The 21566-nt window shown below is 45.8% G+C and overlaps 1 protein-coding gene across 1 annotated transcript in view; it reads right to left on the reverse strand.

Moving 5' to 3' along the window:
• Positions 1-21566, reverse strand: part of LOC136872432 (G-protein coupled receptor dmsr-1) — a 591582-nt gene that overhangs the window by 400288 nt on the left and 169728 nt on the right. The window contains exon 2 of the mRNA XM_067146247.2: positions 5823-5892. The gene's annotated coding sequence lies outside the window, so the exon portion shown is untranslated. The remainder of the gene's footprint in view (positions 1-5822; positions 5893-21566) is intronic.

A 21566-nucleotide genomic window follows, 5' to 3' on the forward strand; every position in this document is an offset into this window, starting at 1 on the left:
GTAAGTGGGGGACGCACAATAAGAATACACCCACGGTATTCCCTGCCAGTCTTAAGAAGCGACAAAAAGGAGTGACCCGAGACCAAGTGATCATGAAATTAGAACCATGGGACTACTTGTAATTAGAATCAATACGTGAGAAACACCGTGGATCAGCGTTAATTGCGATTAGTACCACAATGTGAAGAACGCAATGGATCTATGTTACCCAGGAGAAGTGCAAACTTCATGAGCACAGTTTCACGTAATTGTAACTAAATTTGAAACTGCTGGCTAATTGCTCAATAAAAAAACAGGCACGCACACGATCAGTTTTAACAGAGGGAAAGCTGTGGTTACCCATTTTCACACCAGGCATATGCTGTGGCTGTACCGTATTTAAGGCCACGACCGCTTCCTTCCCATTCCTAGTCCTTTCCTACCTCATCGTCGCCATACGCCCTATCTGTGTCTGTGCGACGTAAAGTAAATATTTTTTAAGAAATAGGGGGGAAGCTAGATGGCATTGGTGTGAATCTTGAACGGTCGACGAATAAATCACTCAGAAAATAAGCGCAACAAGTAAGGGTTTCGCTTTCCTCTGCACACAGAGCTACAAAGCTCTTACACAACAAATCGTAAAGGCCACGAACCTGCTACGCAGGCGTAGGGTGAGAGGTGATACTCCCACGTGGCGCGTCCCAGGTGGCGGACCAAACACACCCCCTGTGGGTGGGGGAGGCAGACGAATAATACACGCACGGTATCCCCTGCCTGTCGTGAGAGTCGACTAAAAGGGGCGACCAAGGGCTGATTGTATTAGAACTATGAAACTACTTTTGATTAGTACCATCACGCGGGGAACATCATGGGTCGCTTTTACTTGCGAGTATTAACCACTCTGTTAGGTACTGAATAGTTTTGTGATTCGTAGCACTCAAGCGGAGTTCAGTGTGGATTTCCAGTACCCGTGCGTCGTACCCATGTGAGCAACACTATGGGTCTGGGCGTTGTACCACTATATGAGCGACACCGTGGGTCGGCGTTGCTGTTGATTAGTATCCACTCTGTGAGGAACACCACGGAGCCCGTGGGACCGGCATCAGTACCTAGTACACCTAGGTGAGGAAACTCATTGGTTTGCGTTGGCTATGAGTGGCGCCATTGTGTGAGAAACACCATAGGTCTGCGTTACCTGTACGATGTACAATACTTGTGAGTAGTACCGTCTTGTGTGGAACACCGTGAGTCTTCGCTACTTTTGATTAGTACCCCAGCATGACAAATACCACGGTTCTACTTTACTCGCGACATGTACCATTCTGTGGGGCCTTAGACATGGATTTTGAACCCCTTTAGGCATCAAGAATCATTGTGCTTTATGAGTGGTCCCTTGGTCAGTAATACCTTTATTTACGCCCTTTTTTGTGTCTGATCCACTGTTTTTGTTTTTGTTGGGTTCATGTCCATCAATTCATTCTTCATGACATTTTTTATTTTATTTTTGTCAGTGGATTAATTTGTTTTTGTCATTTCATTTCGTACCATTAAGGGCCGACGACCTCGATGTTAGGCCCCTTTAAACAACAAGCATAATCATCATCACCACAAGAGTGACACCCAGAGTTTGTGTTCTTTTCGGTTGAGGCCTGGCTTCATCTTAATTGTCGTGCGAACAGTCATAATTCTCGCTATTGGTGTGCAGAAAATCTTAATGATGTTTATGAAGTCTCTCATTATGACGGTTGACACTTCCAGCATCTTTTATAAGGTAATAATTCATATAAGATATTATACACTCTTACAGCAGGGTGGCCGCGCGCGACGTAAGTTGGGCTGAGGCAGCTCCTGTAGCGCGGAGTACAAACACCTTGTCTTGGTCTGGGTTTATAAGAGATATCTGTTTACCGTCTTGACATGGTTTAAAAAGTACCTTAGGGCTCAGGAGCGCGCACGCTATCACTCAGCAGTCTAGACACACTATGTGAAGCCATACATGTAATACTTGTGGTATTGTCTCCCTTTCATACTAGTTGTTACTTTGAATACCTTCGATGTGACGTGATCTACTGAATTTATCCTTCCTTTTGACGATAGATTTTCGAATTTTACACGATAGCTTATGGATGTAATAATTAGATGCGACAACGATCTAATTACAGCGAATACCAATCCTACAAGATGGTTTTTCGTGGTTTCCCATTCACACATCAGGCAAATGCTGGGGCTGTACCGTATTTAAGGCCACGGCCGCGTCTTTTCCACTCCTGGCCCTCCCCTATCTCATCGTCGCCATAAGACCTATCTGTGTCGGTGCGACGTAAAGCCATTTCGAAAAAGATTTCAGTCCCTCGGAATAAGTCCATGGTATAAGCTACCTATCGTATGAAACACGGACTTCCTTGTTGGAGAACTAGGAGTTTTCCTTCATTCGTGTCAGACAGAAGTTTTATTCTGTCTAGACTCCGTAGTCAGTAACAATTATAACAAGAACCATAAAAATCATGTCAGTGTAAAAAAGTACTACTGCTAACAATAATTTTCAAATACGTTCACTTCCAAGTTTAGTGCTCCCTGAAAACTACTGAAACCTGGAATAGCATTCTGCAGAAAGCTAAGTTCATGCTTCTCTCGACTTCTCTCCAACACCCAACGAAAACCAAGGTTTACGCAGAACGATGATGAACATGGCATCATGTGACTGTTTTGGCAGAATATAAACAATTTCAGACAGAACTGATTGCCAGCTAGTAGAATCAGTGCCGAGCTGTTAGCTTGCATTCGGGATATAGTGGGTTTAAACCCTACTGTCAGCCGCCCTGAGGATTGTTTTCCATGGTTAACCATTTGACCGAGAGATGCTGGGGCTGTACCTTAATTAAGGCTACGGCTGCTTCCTTGCAACGCCTAGCCGTTTCCTATCCCATCATATGGCCTATCTGTGCCGGTATGCCGTAAGAACCGTACTGTATATGGTTCCAGCAAGTTCTACGTATGGAATGATAGTTATATCGAGAATTTATGATAATCAACATATATTGCCTGAAGATCCTACAACAGATAGTGTGTTCAATTGTATGCTATAATGGATTTCCTTCTGGGAAGCTTATTTTTCGATATAGGCCAAAGGCAGGCATTTATACAAGTGGAGGCACATGCTTCCCCTAGTGCACGGCCACTGCATTGTCCTACATTAGAGGCTTGCAGTCGTGTCTCAACGGCGCACTACCTGCAAGCGTCTTGGAAAGGTGTAACATTCCAACTGATAAGCCCTATGATATATTTGGGCGAAACGCTGGTAATTTCATGATTGAAACAGCTTAAAGACTTAGAGCTTAAATGTTTATAATGTATCTGTTGCGAGTTTTTCTAGAAACGAACAGACCTGATGATATTGCAAACGAAGAATGTCTGCGGCAATGAACTGAAAGTTTGAAAGAAGACAGTAGAACTAAATATTCATTCATAAAACAGTTCTATGTTAATCTTTTAGCATTCTCGTCTTAAACGTAATTTTATACTTTGAGAGCCACATGTGTGGCAGTTAAAAGTGCAATGCACTAAGAAGCCTAATATCATGAAGTTTCTTTTTTTTTTTTGCTAGTTGTTTTACGTCGCACCGACACAGATAGGTCTTACGGCGACGATGGGACAGGAAAGGGCTAGGAGTGGGAAGGAAGCGGCCGTGGCCTTAATTAAGGTACAGCCCCAGGATTTGCCTGGTGTGAAAATGGGAAACCACGGAAAAGCATTTTCAGGGCTGCCGACAGTGGGGTTCGAACCTACTATTTCCAGAATACTGGATACTAGCCGCACTTAAGCGACTGCAGCTATCGAGCTCGGTCATGAAGTTTCTTAGCAGCACTTCTTGGGGGGCTGACCGCACGGTGCTCCTGCGATTCTATACGGCACATATTTTATCTCGCCCAGACTACGGCAGTACATAATATGGCTCAGCAGGACCAAGCGTTCTTCCGAAGCTAAACAGCATCCAAAACGGCGGGGTTAGGTTGGCGACGGGAGCTGTTCGTACAAGGGCCATTGCCAGCCTGCTCGCTGAGTCTGGTGTGCCGTCAGCAACTCCTACTTACGTATGCTGCAAATTTGCGACAGATGCCACTTCATCCAAGCTATCCTTGCGTGTTCAACAATGGCAACCGTTTACTGTACGCTGCTTGTCCTCGAGCGACGCGGCCGGTTGCGATACGTTTGGATAGCAGTTACGATTGTTTGACGTACCTTCGGTTCCTTGCCTTGACAGACAACCAAGTGGGGTGGGCCGTGCGTTCCTTGTCGACAATGGTAGGTTCCTTTATGCTCTCCCGGCAACCTGTAGTGTGTACACAGCAGAGCTCTATGCTATCTGTGAGGCTCAGCGGTACGCCCTGTACAATGAACGCCGACACTTTCTTGTGTGTACTGACTCCTTGATTTCATTCCGGTCTATTGATACCTGTTTCCCTCGGCACACACTGGTGCAGCGGATCCAGGATCTGCTGGCCGGGTGTTGGGTTGCCGGCACCAGAATCACGTTTCTGTGCCTCCCAAGCCACATGGGCATAGAGGGATACGAGTTAGCAGATCAGGCTCCTAAGGAGGCAGTTACACTGCCCCCGTTGCTTTTCAAGGTTCCAGCACGTGATATTCGCTCTCAGCTGAGACATCTGGTTATGTCCCAATGGGAGATGGAGTGGCAGGCCATTCCACTTGCCAATAAGCTGAGAGCGATAAAAGGAACAACGAAGGTATGGAGGACTTCCCTTCGGGCTTCGCGGAGGGAAGCCGTGGTAATATGTCGTCTTCGGATCGGCCACGGTATCTTGACTCACTCGCATCTTTTGAAAGGAGAACCCCCTCCGGTGTGTACCTGCAGCGACCATCTTACCGTGGTGCACATCCTTACGGAGTGCGTGGAGCTGGTCGATCTGCGCCGTAGTCTTAATCTTCCGAGTACTATCTCCCTTATCTTGCGTGATGACGAGCAGTCAGCAGACCTCGTCGTCCGCTTTATGAGGGATAGCGGTCTGTTTTATCGTGTGGGATGATGTCCTTTGTCCTAGTGTTGTTTATGTCAGTTGCGCTTTTATCCTATTGACTTAATTTTAGTTTGTGTTGCGCATTTTAATGTGTTCTTTTAACGTCTAACGTAAATTATGTGTATATACCTGTACTACCAGGCAATGCCTTATTCCTTTGTTTTCCTGTATTTTCTCTTGTTTTATTAGAAAATAAGGCATTGCGTATTAGATCCACTGATTGTCTTAATCTCAGCCTCATTTTTCTTCATCACCATTTTTTTAACTCTAGTCAGGGGATACTTTTTTAAAAATTTTAACTTCATATCTCATATCGTTCATCTCATTCCATTAGGGGACGATGACCTTCGATGTTAGGCCCCTTAAAACAACAAACAACAACAACAACGTGTAACCATAACTACTGCATTAACAATAGTCATTCCTCAGTCGTTAAATGCATGAAGAAAAGTGTTAACTGGAGAACCAATTCCTGTACTGGCCGTTCAACAGTTTCGGAACCAACTCGAATATCTCGTAGGAAATGAGAGAGAACCAACTTCGGAACAAACTCCAGTACAGCCTTAATAGATAATTTAAAGGCTACTTTACTAATATAATTTGTACTCAGAACATCTAGAAGTAATGGTTATAAAAGCAGACAATGCACATTTCTTTAAAATAAAGGTACTAGGGAATAGAGAGTTCACGGTACGTAGTAAGCATCATATTACGTTATTAAAAATGAGTTATTTGAAGTAAAACCATAAAAATTACATAAAATTACGAAACATGTATTTATTTGATTTCAAAGATTGTTGCACTTACCTACGTGTCAACACTGCAGTAGGTGATTAGGTGGTACATGCATCTACTCCGTGTGATTTTCCTTCCTCACCTGAAAAAAGTGGACGGAGTTACATATAACATAGCCAATAATCTTTAAATTCAGTTTAATCTGAAGTATTTATTATTCTGAGCATACAATTTTAATATAATAATAATAATAATAATAATAATAATAATAATAATAATAATAATAATAATAACCACGAACCTGCTGCGCAGGCGTAGCAGGGGGAGAGGTGATACTCCCACGTGGCGCGTCCCTGGTGGCGGAAAGGGGGGTCCTAACCGGCTTGCCGGCGGACTTGAGGGAAATAAAATACCTCTCGCGGACCAAACACACTACCCCCTGCGGGTGGGGGACGCACATGTAGAATGCACCCGCGGTATCCCCTGCCTGTCGTAAGAGGCGAATACAAGGGGCGACCAAGGGATGATTTAATTAGAACCATGAAACTACTCTTGATTCGTACCATCATGCGGGGAACACCATGGGTTGCATGTACTTCCGAGTAGTATCACTAACTTGGTACGAAAGAGGTTTGTGATTAGTTGCAGTAAAAAGCCTGGCCTGGTGGATTCCAGTACCCGTGCGTTGTGCCCATGTGGGCAACACCGCGGGTCTGGGCGTAGCCTGTGAGTTGTACCCGCTATATGAGCGACAACGTGAGTCTGCGTTGCCTGTGATTAGTACTCACTATGTGAGGAACACCACGGGGCGCTTGGGACCGGCACTATTACACCTAGGTGAGGAAACTCATCGGTTTGCGTTGGCTGTAATTGGCGCCATTGTGTGCGAAACACCATAGGTCTGCGTTACCTGTACGAAGTACAATACTTGTGATTAGTACCATCTTGTGTGGAACACCGTGAGTCTTCGCTACTTTTTTTTAGTACCCCAAAATGACAAATACCATGGTTCTACTTTACTCGCGACATGTACCATACTGTGGGGCCTTATTCGTGGATTTTGCACCCCTATTGACATCAAGCATCATTGTGCTTTATAAGGGGTCCCTTGGTCAGTAATACTATTATTCACGATCTTTTTTTTTGTCTGATCCACCGTTTTTGTTTGTTTGTTTGTTTTTGTTTTTTCGTAGGGTTCATGTCCATCCATCCATATTCTTCATGATATTTTTTATTTCATTTTGGTCAGTGGATGAATAATAATAATAATAATAATAATAATAATAATAATAATAATAATAATAATAATAATAATAATAATAATAATAATAATAATAATAATAACCACGAACCTGCTGCGCAGGCGTAGCAGGGGGAGAGGTGATACTCCCACGTGGCGCGTCCCAGGTGGCGGATAGGGGTGTCCTAACCGGCTTGCCGGTGGACTTGAGGGAAATAAATTACCTCTAGCGGACCAAACACACTACCCCCTGCGGGTGGGGGACGCACATGTAGAATACACCCGCGGTATCCCCTGTCTGTCGTAAGAGGCGACTACGAGGGGCGACCAAGGGATGATTGCATTAGAACTATGAAACTACTCTTGATTCGTACCACCATGCGGGGACACCATGGGTCGCTTTTACTTGCAAGTAGTACCACTCTGTTAGGTACTGAATAGTTTTGTGATTCGTAGCACTCAAGCGGGGTTCAATGTGGCTTTCCAGTACCCGTGAGTCGTACTCATGTGAGCAACCCCACGGGTCTGAGTGTTGCCTGTGAGTTGTACCACTATATGAGCGACACCGTGGGTCTGCGTTGCCAGTGATTAGTACCCACTATGTGAGGAACACCACGGGAATGCCGGCGCCCGTGATTAGTACACCTAGGTGAGAAACCTCCTTGCATTGCCAAGTTCTAACCCGCAATTAGATGCTGCTACTTCACATTCAACCCAGTACAAAGCTCTAATAGGATCAGACCACCGCTCTTAGACCTGTTCGACGATTCTTAGACTACCTCTTAGACCACTTACATCAACTTATATAAACTCGGAATGACCACTCAGATCCCTTCCACTCCGTCATTTCTTCTACACCGACACATGATAGCTAGCGAATAAAGACATTCGATCGAAACCACGTGGCCCTACACTATACGTAAGTAGTCATGTGTCCTAATAGCTTCCTCACGCGTCCAAACTAAGACTACCTACATGTGTCAGCGGAAAATATACTTGCCTAATACATCCTCGGTTAAACATAACCTCAGTTGCAAAATATCATGCCTGCTCCCCCACCCATAGTTACAAGTCACCATTTCAAATCAACACATCTCACTTATTTATGTACAGAATAATTGCAAACAAAATTCCCTTATCCTATGATTAAATGACATAATATGCGTCATACCTAATTATATTACAGTCTAAATGATGCAAATCAGAATTAAAAATCTAATGAATTGTGGCAATTTATGATAATACTAACAATAAATGCTGAATGAAATCTGTAACCCTGTTGTACGGTTACAATATAGATAAATAGTTATTGCGACTTTGATGATGATGATGATGATGATGATGATGATGATGATAATGTGTGTTCAGTCGAATTCGACCACTGGCGATTCTATGATTTAGCGATCTCCAGGTTTTCCTGTTCCACACTGCCCCTTTAAGCTGCTCCAGGGTGAGGATGATTTCTGTTTTAATGGTGTCTGACCAGCGAGTACTCTGGCGACTTGGTCTTCTTGTACCGCTGATCATTTCTAACATGATTACTTTTTCCAATGCATCTGATCGCATAACGTGGCCAAGGTATGCCCGTTACAGTTTCATAATCATTCCAACCAGTGACACACGGGGCTTGATGCGCTCTAAAACTGCCCTATTGGTGATTTTTGCAGTCTATAGTATTCGTAAGATTCTTCGCCGATACCACAGCTCAAAAGCGTCGATCTTCCTCTTGTCTGCCTGTCTTAGCGTCCAGCTCTCTCATCCATACATTAACAGTGGGAAATGAAATGGCGTATGGCTTTTAGTGCCGGGGGTGTCCGAGGACATGTTCGGCTCGCCAGATGCAGGTCTTTCGATTTGACTGCCGTAGGCGACCTGTGCGTCGTGATGAGGATGAAATGATGATGAAGACGAGACATACACCCAGCCCCCGTGCCAGCGAAATTAACCATTGATGGTTAAAATTCCCGACCCTGCCGGGAATCGAACCCGGGACCCCTGTGGTCAAAGGCCAGCACGCTAACCATTTAGCCACGGAGCCGTACTTGGTAGGCAAACTGATATCTCTGCTCTTCCAGATCGGGGACGTAGTTATCATGGCGATTTGTCCAAGCGAAATCCGTCTTTCAATTTCAGGACACTAATCTGCACTCTGATTTTGGCTCTCAAGAAGATTAAATACTGCACACTCTTTCTCTCTTCTCCCCATTTTGATTTAGACAAACTGTAACACATACATCCGTAGTCATTCCTTTGGTCTTTGTAATATTGTGATAAAGGTCCTTCTTGACTTTCATCTTCGAGGTGGGATATTAAAAGATCTACATCTTTCTCTGTTTCTGTCAGCAGGGTTGTATCATCAGTTTGCTTCTTACCAATCGTTTGCACACCTTCATAGTGAAAAAGTTATCAATATTAGCTACCATCCTCGGGGCCGCAAAGTTAAATTTGGCAAAACGGCTGGTACGTGGTAAACAAAGTACATGGTACTCACTTCCTTCGGAAGTATGCCTAAAAAGGTCTGCAACACCTCGGACCGTGAATACGAATTTACTTTTCTCAGACTTGCAGATTGCTCACGGGTGGCAACTATAAAGACCTATTCCAAGTTCCCTTCGTAGGCCCCCTTCTCCAATTTTGTCTATGGTCTTAGAATTCGATATATCCATGTTGGAGGGAGTTGATATTGAAACGCCACACTTTTCGAGGGGGTTGGAGAATATCGCAGTAACGCGGCTATTCCGTTTATGCAACTCCGCCCCTATCTGCCCTGTATTTTGCCCCGCGAACCTACTACGCTGACGTAGCAGGGGGAGAGGTGATACTCCCACGTGGCGCGTCCCAGGTGGCGGATAGGGGGGGTCCTAACCGGCTTGCCGGCGGACTTGAGGGAAATAAAATACCTCTCGCGGACCAAACACACACCCCCTGTGGGTGGGGGAGGCAGACGAATAATACACCCACGGTATCCCCTGCCTGTCGTGAGAGGCGACTAAAAGGGGCGACCAAGGGATGCTTGGATTAGAACCATGAAACTCCTTTTGATTAGTACCATCACGCGTGGAACACCATCGGTCGCTTTTACTTCGGAGTAGTACCACTCTGTTAGGTACTCCATATTTTTGTGATTCGTAGCACTCGAGGGGGGTTCAGTGTGGGTTTCCAGTACCCGTGAGTCGTGCCCGTATGTGCAACACCACAGGTCTGGGCGCTGCCTGTGAGTTGTACCCGTGTGAGCGACAAAACGAGTCTGGGCGTAGCCTGTGAGTTGTACCACTATATGAGCGACACCGTGGGTCTGCGTTGCCAGTGATTAGTACCCACTATGTGAGGAACACCACGGGAATGCCGGCGTCCGTGCTTAGTACACCTAGGTGAGGAACCTCATCGGTTTGCGTTGGCTCTGAGTGGCGCCATTGTGTGAGAAACACCATAGGTCTGCGTTACCTTTACGACGTACAATACTTGTGAGTAGTACCTTAATGCTTGGAACACCGTGAGTTTACGCTACCTTTGATTAGTACCGCAGCTCGAGAAATATCATGGTTCTACTGTACTCGCGATTTGTACCATACTGAGGGCCCGTAGACCTGGTTTTTGGACCCCTTTAGACATCAAGCATAATCGATTCAGGACTGTGCTTTATAAGTGGTCCCTTGGTCAGTAATACTATTATTTATGACCGTTTTTGAGTCGGATCCACTGTTCTTTTGTTTGTTTGTTTCTTGTTTGTTTTTTTGGGTTCATGTCCATCCATTCATTTTTCATGACAATTTTATTTACTTTGGTCAGTGGATATTTTTTTTTGAATTTTTTGTTGTCATTTCATTTCGTACCATTAGGGGCCGATGACCTCGATGTTAGGCCCCTTTAAACAACAAGCATCATCATCATCAATCTGCCAATACCTGCTACTAATCTAGCAACTAAAGTATTCCGGAGAAGAAAACAAAAACGTGGAGAAATACCCCAAGCCTTCAACGCTACTGACGAAAATATTGTCAGAAGATAGAAGAACGATAATCAAACCATCAAGATCTGTTTTGACAAGACTCGCTATTCATGGCTTTCATTATAAATCGCGTACTAATAAGAAATTTCATGAGTCAAATCTTGAGTGTGTGTGTACGTTTGTGTGTTTTATGTGGAAATTACTGTTACAAGTATCATATGCAGTAACTGTTAGTAGCAAGAGAGTCAGATCGAGAGTCGATTACTGTGAATTCTGCATTTCATAATTTGCCACGAACCCACTACGCTGGCGTAGCAGGGGAGAGGTAATACTCTCACGTGGCACGTCCCAAGTGGCGGATAGGGGAGTCCTAACCGGTTTGCCGTCGGACTTCAGGGAAACAAAGTACCTCTAGCGGACCAAACACACAACGCCCTGTGGGTGGGGGACGTAGACGAATACACCCACGGTATCCTCTGCCTGTCGTAAGAGGTGACTAAAAGTGGCGTGCAGGGGATGATAATATTAGAACCGTGAAACTCCTTGTGATTAGTACCACCACGTGGGGAACACCATGGGTCTTGGACTAGACTAGGTACCAAATAGGTTTGTGATAAGTGACAAACTAGAGCGCGACAGCTTTTACAGTGCTTTTGATTAGTAGCACTATATGAGCGACACCGTAGGATGAGGAAACCCATGGTTCTGGCTTGCCTATTATTAGTACCCACTATATGGGGAACACCACGAGATAGTACAAATCCCTGTGGTTAGTACACTTAGGTGATGAAAACCATAGGTTTGCGTTGCCTGTCAATGGCGCCGCAATGTGCCAAACACAGTAGGCCTGTAATACATGTGCGAACTTCATTACCTATGAGTAGTACCATAATGTATGGAATACCGCGAGTCTACGCTACCCTTGATTAGTACCGCAGCATGACAAATACCAAGGTTCTACTTTTCTAGCGATAAGTATCATTATGAGGGGCCGATGACTTGGATTTTGGACTCCTTTCGACTACAAGCATCATCGATTCAGTATCGTGCTATAGAAGCAGTCTCTTGGTCAGTATTACTATTGTTTTACGGCAGCTTGTGTGCATGTGAGGCACTGCGGGCCGGTTCCACTGATTGTTTTAAATTCACATCCATCCATCCATCCATCCATCCATCCATCCATCCATCCATCCATCCATCCATCCATCCATCCATCCATCCATCCATCCATTCGTCCGTCCGTCCGTCCATCCGTCCGTCCCCTCACGTTTTGAATTGTACTCAATTGAGGATGTTGTGTTTTTAATTTGTCATTTCATTTCGTTTAATTTCGTACCATTAGTGCCTCAAGACCTATATGTTATGTCTCTCTAAACAACAAGCGTCATCATCATCATTAAATGCTGGTCAGCCAGTACATTTCAAATTTTAATATATTATTTCATTTTGATAACCATCATCATCATCATCTTCATCATCATCATCATCATCTTTTGTAGGACGGAGTAGTTACGTAAAAATGAAACGGTTAATACAGGAAAGGGTGATATGAAAAATCTGTGTCAAACCATTCCACTAATTTACGACCCAAACAAGAACAATAATCAGCTCGAAGTAATAAGCCAGCAATTACACGCAAGCCTCGCCTTGATAACTACTTTCAAAAGTTGTCCTTTGAAACAAAGCTATTGGAACGTACACTGCACTAGTAATGAATGTGATATCCTCTCGTAATCTTCATGATGATCGCCATTTACCTGAGGATGTCGTGCGCTGTGTTCAGGGCGTTTGACGAACTAACAATCGTACTGCTCGTTATCTGCCATCACAAAATCCTTCAGCTCTTTGATTGCAATTACAGAGGTACGGCCATACGTACGAGGACATTGAGCTGGGGTTTAATCGCTGGCCTACCATCTGAGGATCCGTCGCAGGTAGTTAATTGTGTGCCTGGTAAGCTGGTAATTAACTCGGGGTTCCAGATTAATATAAATCAGCCTGGCCGTATATTTTAGGAAGCGTAGGGGGAGAATAATACCTCGCCGGTGAATTAGATTGAATGCATTGAACGTGAATGCAGTGTGAATGAAGGGGACCCCAATATGTTTGGTGCTGAATGCTTCCTCTCTCCGCACAATGCCTCTATAAACGTCGTAATAATTACTTGGGAATGGGAGTGAAGGATCATACGACTAATGATGAATGATATGTCCTGTCGGAAACACAATCATTGTAATGACCGTGAAAAAATATTGTGAAGTAAAGCCACTTTTTTTAAACATATTTCGGCAAGAGTTTGGATATGGTAAGTTCTGACAGAGGAAATTCGAAAGAGAGTTTCAAAATGGAGAATAGGAAAATCTCAGGTAAGCTTGTACTTTTAAGGTCCCCATACAGGGAGGATAGAGTACATTTATATTATGTCTTGCATATCGTTAAAGGTGGCTAATATTTGTGACCCTCATGAGCAATGCTTGGGGTCGAAAAAGTGCTGATCCGAGGTTGGCATTGTTTTCATTCCGAGTAATAAGCTCCTTGCTTTGACCTTCAATATTCGACCTTTCAGCAATCTAAGGTATGTGAGGTCTATAGAGTTCTTCGCCCTTAACCCTTTTCAAAACACCACAGCCCTGTTCCTTTGGCAATAATCATAGAAGTGCCGGACTTCCTCATTCTCGTACTTAGGTGCTGATGACCGAGATGACAAGCATCATGATCATCATCATCAGGTTGTGGTGGTGATTCTTGTTTTAAGAGGAAGTACAACTAGGCAACCATCCTCTATATAACGCTAATCAGAGAGAATAAATGGAAGGCATCCGACACTTCGAAAAATGAAGGTATCGGCCAAAGGAAGACAAGGCCACAAAAGACATGAAAATGTTTTTCTTTGCTATTTGCTTTACGTCGCACCGACACAGATAGGTCTTATGGCGACGATGGGATGGGAAAGGCCTGGGAATGGGAAGGAAGCGGCCGTGGCCTTAATTAGGGTACCGCCCCAGCATTTGCCTTGCTTGAAAGAGGAAAACCGACAGTCGGGTTCGAACCCACTATCTCCCGGTTACTGGATACTGGCCACATTTAAGCGACTGCAGCTATCGAGCTCGGTGACGTGAAAATGAAAGACTCCCTAGGCCTCAAGAACCTAATACCCTCCAGATCGGAAAAGAACGAGAGTTGACAGAGGGAGGTCGGATAGGATAGACGACAGTGAGGAGCCTGGCACAAGTAAGTGGAAACAATGCCAGGATTCAATTAAGGGCCCCGTTGTCGCCTACCCATGCTCCACGTTGAGAGCCCGTGGGGACCCTTTCAGTCGCCTCTTACGACAGGCAGGGTATCGTCTCGGTCTCAACAGGACATGACTTCACGACATAGCTATCGGGGGTCTTAAACGGCTTGCCGGCGGACTTGCGGGAAATAAAATAACTCTCGCGCAACAAACACACTACCCCCTGCGGGTGGGGGACGCACTAATAGAATACACACCCGGTATCCCCTGCCTGTCGTATGAGGCGAAAAAAAAGGCGACCCACGAACCTGCTACCCAGGCATGTCAGGGTGAGGGGTGAAACTCCCACGTGGCGCGTCTCAGGTGGCGGATAGGGGGGTCCTAACCGGCGTGCCGGCGGACTTGAGGGAAATAAAATACCTCCCGCGGACCAAACACACACCCCGCTGTGGGTGGGGGACTCAGACGAAGAATACACCCACGGTATCCCCTGCCTGTCGTAAGAGGCGACTAAGAGGGGTGACCAAAGGGATGATCCAATTAGAACCATGAAACTACTTTTAATTAGTACCATCACGCAGGTAACACCGTGGGTTGCATTTACTTGCGCGTAGTGCCGCTATGTTAGGTACGCAATACGTTTGTGATTGGTAGCGACTGTGTGAATCAAGTTGTGGGTCCTACAGCACGTGTGATTCGTACCCCTATATGAGCGACACCATGGTGCTGCCTTACCTATGCTCAGTTCCCACTATGTGAGGAATACCACGGGATAGTACGGGTCCCTGCGGTTAGTCCACTTACGTGAGGAACGCCATAGTTTTGCGTTGCCTGCAAATAGCGCCGCAATGTGCGAAACACCGTAGGTCTTTTTTACATGTGCGCATTACTCTACGTATGAATAGTACCATAATGTGTGGAATACCGCGAGCCTCCGCTACTTTTGATTAGTACCGCAAAATTACACATAGCATGGTTCCACTTTCCTAGCGAATAATACAATTATGAGGGGCTGATGATCTGGATCTTGGACCCGTTTCAACTATACGCATAATCGATTCAGCATCGTACTATAGAAGCAATCCCTTGGTCGGTAATACGATTGGTTTTTGCCAGGATCTGTGCATGTCAGGTACTGTGGGTCGGATCCACTAATCGTTTTAAATTCATCTCCGTCCACGCATTCATTCTTCGCCCTCATACTTTGAGTTCTGGTCAGTGGAGAATTTTGGAATTTTACGTTGTCATTTCATTTCGTCTCATTACGTACCATTAGGGGCCGATGACCTCGATGTTAGGCCCCTTTAAACAACAAAAATCAATCAATCAATCAATCAATCAATCAATCAATCAATCAATCAATCAATCAATCAATCAATCAATCAATCAATCAATCAATCAATCAATCAATCAATCGCCTCGGGAAGTTCGCTACCCTAGTCTTTAACTATGATTCCCTACGAGGAGCAACCCCTTGGGAACAAGCACAGCGAATTAGTCTGGGTTCCAGCTTCCCTGGGTTCCTGCTTGCTACCAGAACCGATGGGCTGGATTTCAAGCTGGTTAAATCGGTCCTTTTCAGTCGGTACATCGAAGGTGTATATGATGAACATGAGGACCTGAGGAATATGCGCCACGACCCTGCTACGCTGGCGTAGCAGGGGGAGAGGTGACACTCCCACGTGGCGCGTCCCAGGTGGCGGATAGGGTTGTCCTAACCGACTTGCCAGCGGACTTGAGGGAAATAAATTACCTCTAGCGGACCAAACACACAATCACCTGTGGGTGGGGGACGCCGACGAATACACCCACGGTATCCCCTGCCTGTCGTAAGAGGCGACTAATAGGGGCGACCAACGGATGATTGTCTTGAAACCATGAAACTATTTGTGATTAGTACCACCACGCGGAGAACATAATGGGTCGCTTTTACTTGCGCGTAGTACCACTATATTAGGTACGAAATAGGTTTGTGATTAGTAGCACACAGGAGCACCGTGCAGTCGGTTTTTTCAGTACCTGTACCGCCATATGAGCAGGTTCATAGGATAATAGCCACCATGGTTCTGTCTTGCCTATGATGAGTACCCACTATATGAGGAACACCACGGGATAGTGGAAGGTCCCTGTGGTTAGTACTATTATGTGATGAACACCATAGTCTTGCGTTACCTGTAAATGGAGCCGCAAAGTGAGAAAAACATAGGTCTGTATTATATGTCGAATTTCATAACCTCTGAGTAGTACAATAATGTATGGTATACGGCAATTCTCTGCTACTTTTGATTAGTACCGCAACAGGACAAATACCATGGTTCTACTTTCTTAGCGATCAGTGCCGTTATGAGGGACCGATATCTTGGATTTTGGACCCCTTTTAGACTGCAAGCATCATCGTTTCCGTGTTATGCTATAGCAGCAGTCCCTTGGTCAGTAATCCTATTCTTTTTCGTCAGTTTGTGCGAATGTAAAGCAAAGCGGATCGCATCCACTGATTGTTTTAAATTCATATCCATCCATTCAATCTTCGCTCTCACACTTTGAATTTTGATCAGTGGAGAATAATAGACTCTTAATTTGTCATTCCATTTCGTGTCATTTTGTACCGTTAGGGGCCGATGACCTTGACGTTGGGCCCCTTTAAACAACAATCATCATCATCATCATCAACAGGAATATGAGCCATGGTGGTTAGCTTTTAAAGACGAACACTGCGCTCCAAGCAGATCGGTTGCTAAAGTGCGACCAGTTTGGCGACATCCCCGTCAAACTGGAAGAGCACAAATCCTTAAATCTGGTCCGTGGAGTTATTTTCCACCGTGATCTCGTCCTGGACACTGACGATGAATTGATGGAAGACGTGAAGCACCCTGGCGTGTCCTACGCCCGGCATATCACACGCAAAGTTAACGGTGAAGACGTTGCCACGGGTGCGTTCATAGTCTCCTTCGAATTGTCAGTGTTGCCAGAGAAAGTCAGGGTAACAACCTATCGTTGCGATGTGAGGTGGTACATCCCGCCTCGTATGCGGTGCTATCAATGCCAGAGATTCGGATACATGGTATCTCGTTGTTCGAATCAGTCAATGTGAAGTACATGTGGGAAAGTAGCTCACGGCGCGAAGGAGTGCACACCTCCGTACGAGTGTACTGACTGTTCCTGTCTTCATTCTCCTCGGGATCGGAACTGTCCGATCTCTCTGAGTGAGACGAAGATCCAGGAGATCAAGAAATCCTGGAATGTCCTTCCTACCAGGAAGCGCACCGTAAGTTTAATTCTATGAATGCACCGGCCAAGACACTACACTTCAGCATGATAGCACAGTCCCTGACAGGTTCCTCATTTTCAAATGGAACACCTTTCCCGAAGATGGCTGCGCCCAAGGCGGCGGTTGCTCTTGCGAGCAACACCGCAAAGGGAACAAGCTGGAAGGAGGGTCCACCACGGCCTTCGACCACTAGTAAGCCTGTGCCGGCTAAGAAACCTACGCCGGCACAGAAAGGGAAGAAGACAAAGTCTGCTTCCCCTACGAGGTCGGCGAAAGCCGCGCCTAAGCCGGCGGAGGCGGCATCGTCGACCAGGGCTGGGAAACCATCTCCCAGCCCGTCTAAACAAGAATCGTCGGCGTGGAAGGAGAGCGCCCTTAACAGGCGTTCTTCCACATCTCCTACAAATGGGGCCTCACGCCCTCCACCTGGAGAGCCTGACTCTGCGCTAGCGGGTCTTCCTTCTGGGAAACCTGCGCGTTCCCCTCGTAGGAGGAAACCCCGCCCCCGTACTACGTCGAAGAAAATCAAGGCCTGCATCACCTCGTCGAGTGAGGAGGAGATGTACATGGAGCATGAATCTCAATCTTCGTATGGGGATGTGTGTGTAGGTTAGGTAGCATTACGCTGATCCTATCCTAAACCTCAGAAGTCCACACTTACAATATGGCACAGTTACAATGGAATTGTAAAGCTATGATAGGCATCTTGCTGAGCTGAACCAGCTCATTAGCGAGTATTCGGCGAGTATAATCTGTATTCAGGAAAATAATTTCCGACCAGGTCATCGTACGGTATTGAGAAATTTTCGACTATACTCGACAGAACGGAACTATGCTCACAGGGCTTCCGGTGCCGTTGGCATTTTTGTCCATTCTGATACCTACAGCGATGAGGTTCCAATAAGAACCCCGCTGGAGGCTTTAGCTGTTCGCGTTCCGCTGCCTGTCATAACAACAGTGTGTAATGTTTATTTTCCACCAGGCCTGCCTCTTAAAATCAATGATGTCACTGATCTTATAGAACAGCTTCCACCTCCCTTCCCATTGTTGGATTATTTTAACGCCCATCACCCCATCTGGGGCTCGGAGACGCCGTGCACTCGGGGAAGTGAGCTGGGAACAACAGTAACAGAGCTGGAAATATGTATTTTGAACACAGGAGAACCAACACATTCCATTGTACGTTACGGCACATATTATCGCATAGACGTAAGTCTATGCAGCCGAACGTTGGTACCGCTGTTTTGGGTGGATCACACACGACGATCTTTGTGACAGTGACCATTTATCCATCATTCCTACTTTGAAGAAAGAAAATCCGTCGGGGCTGCTCTTCGGTGGATTTTTAAACATGTTGATCGGCCAAAGTACACACCACTAGCTGTCCTTAAGGACGATATCAGGCGGACCGTCGACGAGGAAGAAACATCACCCACGTTATTGTTGCTGCTAATGAGTAGTCTATTCCGATCTACTCGGGGACTCAACGCTGAAAACTCGTTCCTTGATGGAACGATGAAATAGCAGCAGCCATCAAAGGCACGAGTTCTTATTCGCCAAAGTAAGAAGGCTTCATGGGAGAGACGAGTGTCGTCTATGACGTCACATACTCCATCATACCAAGTGTGGACTAAGCTTCGACCGATTTCGGGTATCCAAGGATTAACTCCTGTACCGGAAATTTCCTTTGCAGGCAGTGTCGTAACTGACCCTCTCACGATAGCTAACCATCTAGTTAGTCATTTCGCGGATGTATCTGGCTCCGGGAATTACCATTCGGATTTCATCGCTCTGAAGCGGGAGGCAGAATGTAATGACCTTAGTTTTGCCTCTCAAGCTTCAGAGGACTACAACGTGCCCTGTACGGAGTTGGAACTCTGCAGCGCCTTAGCGCTTTGCAAGGACACGTCTCCTGGACCGGACAACATCCATAACCAGATGTTGAAACCCCTTAGTGATGATAGTATTCTATATCTCCTTCGTGTGTTCAACCGAATCTATATAGAGGGTGATTTTCTGTCTCAGTGGCGAGAGGGCATAGTCATTCCTGTCTTCAAGCCTGACAAAGATCCTAAGTATGCAGGAAGTTACAGACCGATTTGTCTTACAAACTGCCTGTGTAAGCTATTTGAGAGGATGGTAAATCGCCGACTCGTGTGGTGTCTGGAGAAACAAGGAATCTTTTCTGAGTACCAATATGGTTTTCGTGCCGCTCGATCCACCACAGACCACTTGGTACGCCTTGAGAGCTCTATCCAGGATGCGTTTCTCCGCAAATGGCATTTGGTAGCTGTTTTCTTTGACTTAGACAAGGCCTACCACACCACATGGCGATGTGGTATCCTTTCAGTCCAGCATCAGTGGAGATTCTGGGGTAACATGCCGGTATTTATTGCTAATTTTTTGTCCCTTCGTCTACTCCTTGTCCGAGTAGGGAGGACATATTCGCAATATCACGTTCAGGAAAATGGAGTTCCACAGGGATCCGTCCTCAAGGTCACTCTCTTCGCGATTGCCATAAACGGTATTGTTGCTGCTGCTGGCCATGTGTGGACGGGTTTGCTCTGCACTACAGCTCGTGCAGTATGACAGTCGCGGAGCGACAGTTACAGCAAGCTATTAGGAGGGTGGAGCAGTGCACCTTAGGAATGGCTTTCGGTCTTCTGCCCACTTTTGTCGTCAAGGTACTCTTCACCCACATCGTGAGATTTATTTAGGAAAGGTCGTTCTTCCAGTTGTCGACACTTACTGATTTATTGGGCTCCTTTTTAACAATAAATTATCGGGAGGCCTACATGTGCGGGAGCTCAAAGTGCAATACACCAAGAGGCTTAATCTCTTGAAGTTCCTTAGCAGCACCACTTGGGGAGCTGACGGTGATGTGCTCCTACGATTGTACAGGGCACATATTTTATCTCGCCTAGACTACGGCAGTGTAGCATATGGCTCAGCAAGACCAAGTGTTCTTGCGAAGCTGAACAGCATCCACCACGGCGGGGTTAGGTTTGCGACGGGTGCTTTTCGTACAAGCCCAATCGCCAGCCTGCTTGCTGAGTCTGGTGTGCCGCCTTTACACCTCAGGAGCCAGCAATTGCTTTCCTCCACGAACCTACTACGCTGGCATAGCAGGGGGAGAGGTGATACTCCCACGTGGCGCGTCCCCTGTGGCGGATAGGGAGGTCCTATCCGGCTTGCCGGCGGACTTGAGGGAAATAAAGTACCTCTTGCGGGCCAAACACACACCCCTTGTGGGTGGGGGAACCAGACGAATAATACACCCACGGTATCCCCTGCCTGTCGTGAGAGGCAACTAAAAGGGGTGACCAAGGGATGCTTAAATTGGAACCATGAATCTGCTTTTGATTCGTGTCATCACGCGGGGAACACCATGTACTTGCGAGCTGTACCACTATATTCGGTACGAAATGGGTTTGTGATTAGTAGCAGCAGAGAGTTGGTTCCCGTGTGGGTTTCCAGAACCCGTGCGTCGTACCCATGTGAGCAACACCACGGGTCTGGGCGTAGCCTGTGAGTTGTACCACTATATTAGCGACACCGTGGGTCTGCGTTGCCTTTAATTAGTATTCACTATGTGAGGAACACCACGGGGCCCGTGGGACCGGCACCCGTGCCTAGTACACCTAGGTAAGATAGCCCATTGGTTTGCGTTGGGTATGAGTGGCGCCATTGTGTGAGAAACACCATAGGTCTGCGTTACCTGTACGAAGTACAATACTTGTGAGTAGTACCATCTTGCGTGGAACACCGTGAGTTTCGCTACTTTTGATTAGTACCCCAACATGACAAATACCGTAGTTCTACTTTACTCGCGACATGTACCATTCTGTGGGGCCTTAGACATGGATTTTGCACCTCTATTAACATCAAGCATCACTGTGCTTTCTGAATGGTTCCTTGGTAAGTAATCAATTATTTATGATCTTTGTTTGAGTCTGATCCACTGTAATTTGTTTTTTTTGTTTTTTTTTGTTGGGTTCATGTCCATCCCTTCATTCTTCATAACATTTTTTTTATTTTTGTCAGTGGATGAATTTGAAAGTTTTGTTCTTTCATTTCGTACCATTAGGTGCCGATGACCTCGATGTTAGGCCCCTTTAAACAAC

This window comes from Anabrus simplex, chromosome 4 (assembly GCF_040414725.1).
Source record: "Anabrus simplex isolate iqAnaSimp1 chromosome 4, ASM4041472v1, whole genome shotgun sequence".
Lineage (NCBI taxonomy): Eukaryota > Metazoa > Arthropoda > Insecta > Orthoptera > Tettigoniidae > Anabrus > Anabrus simplex.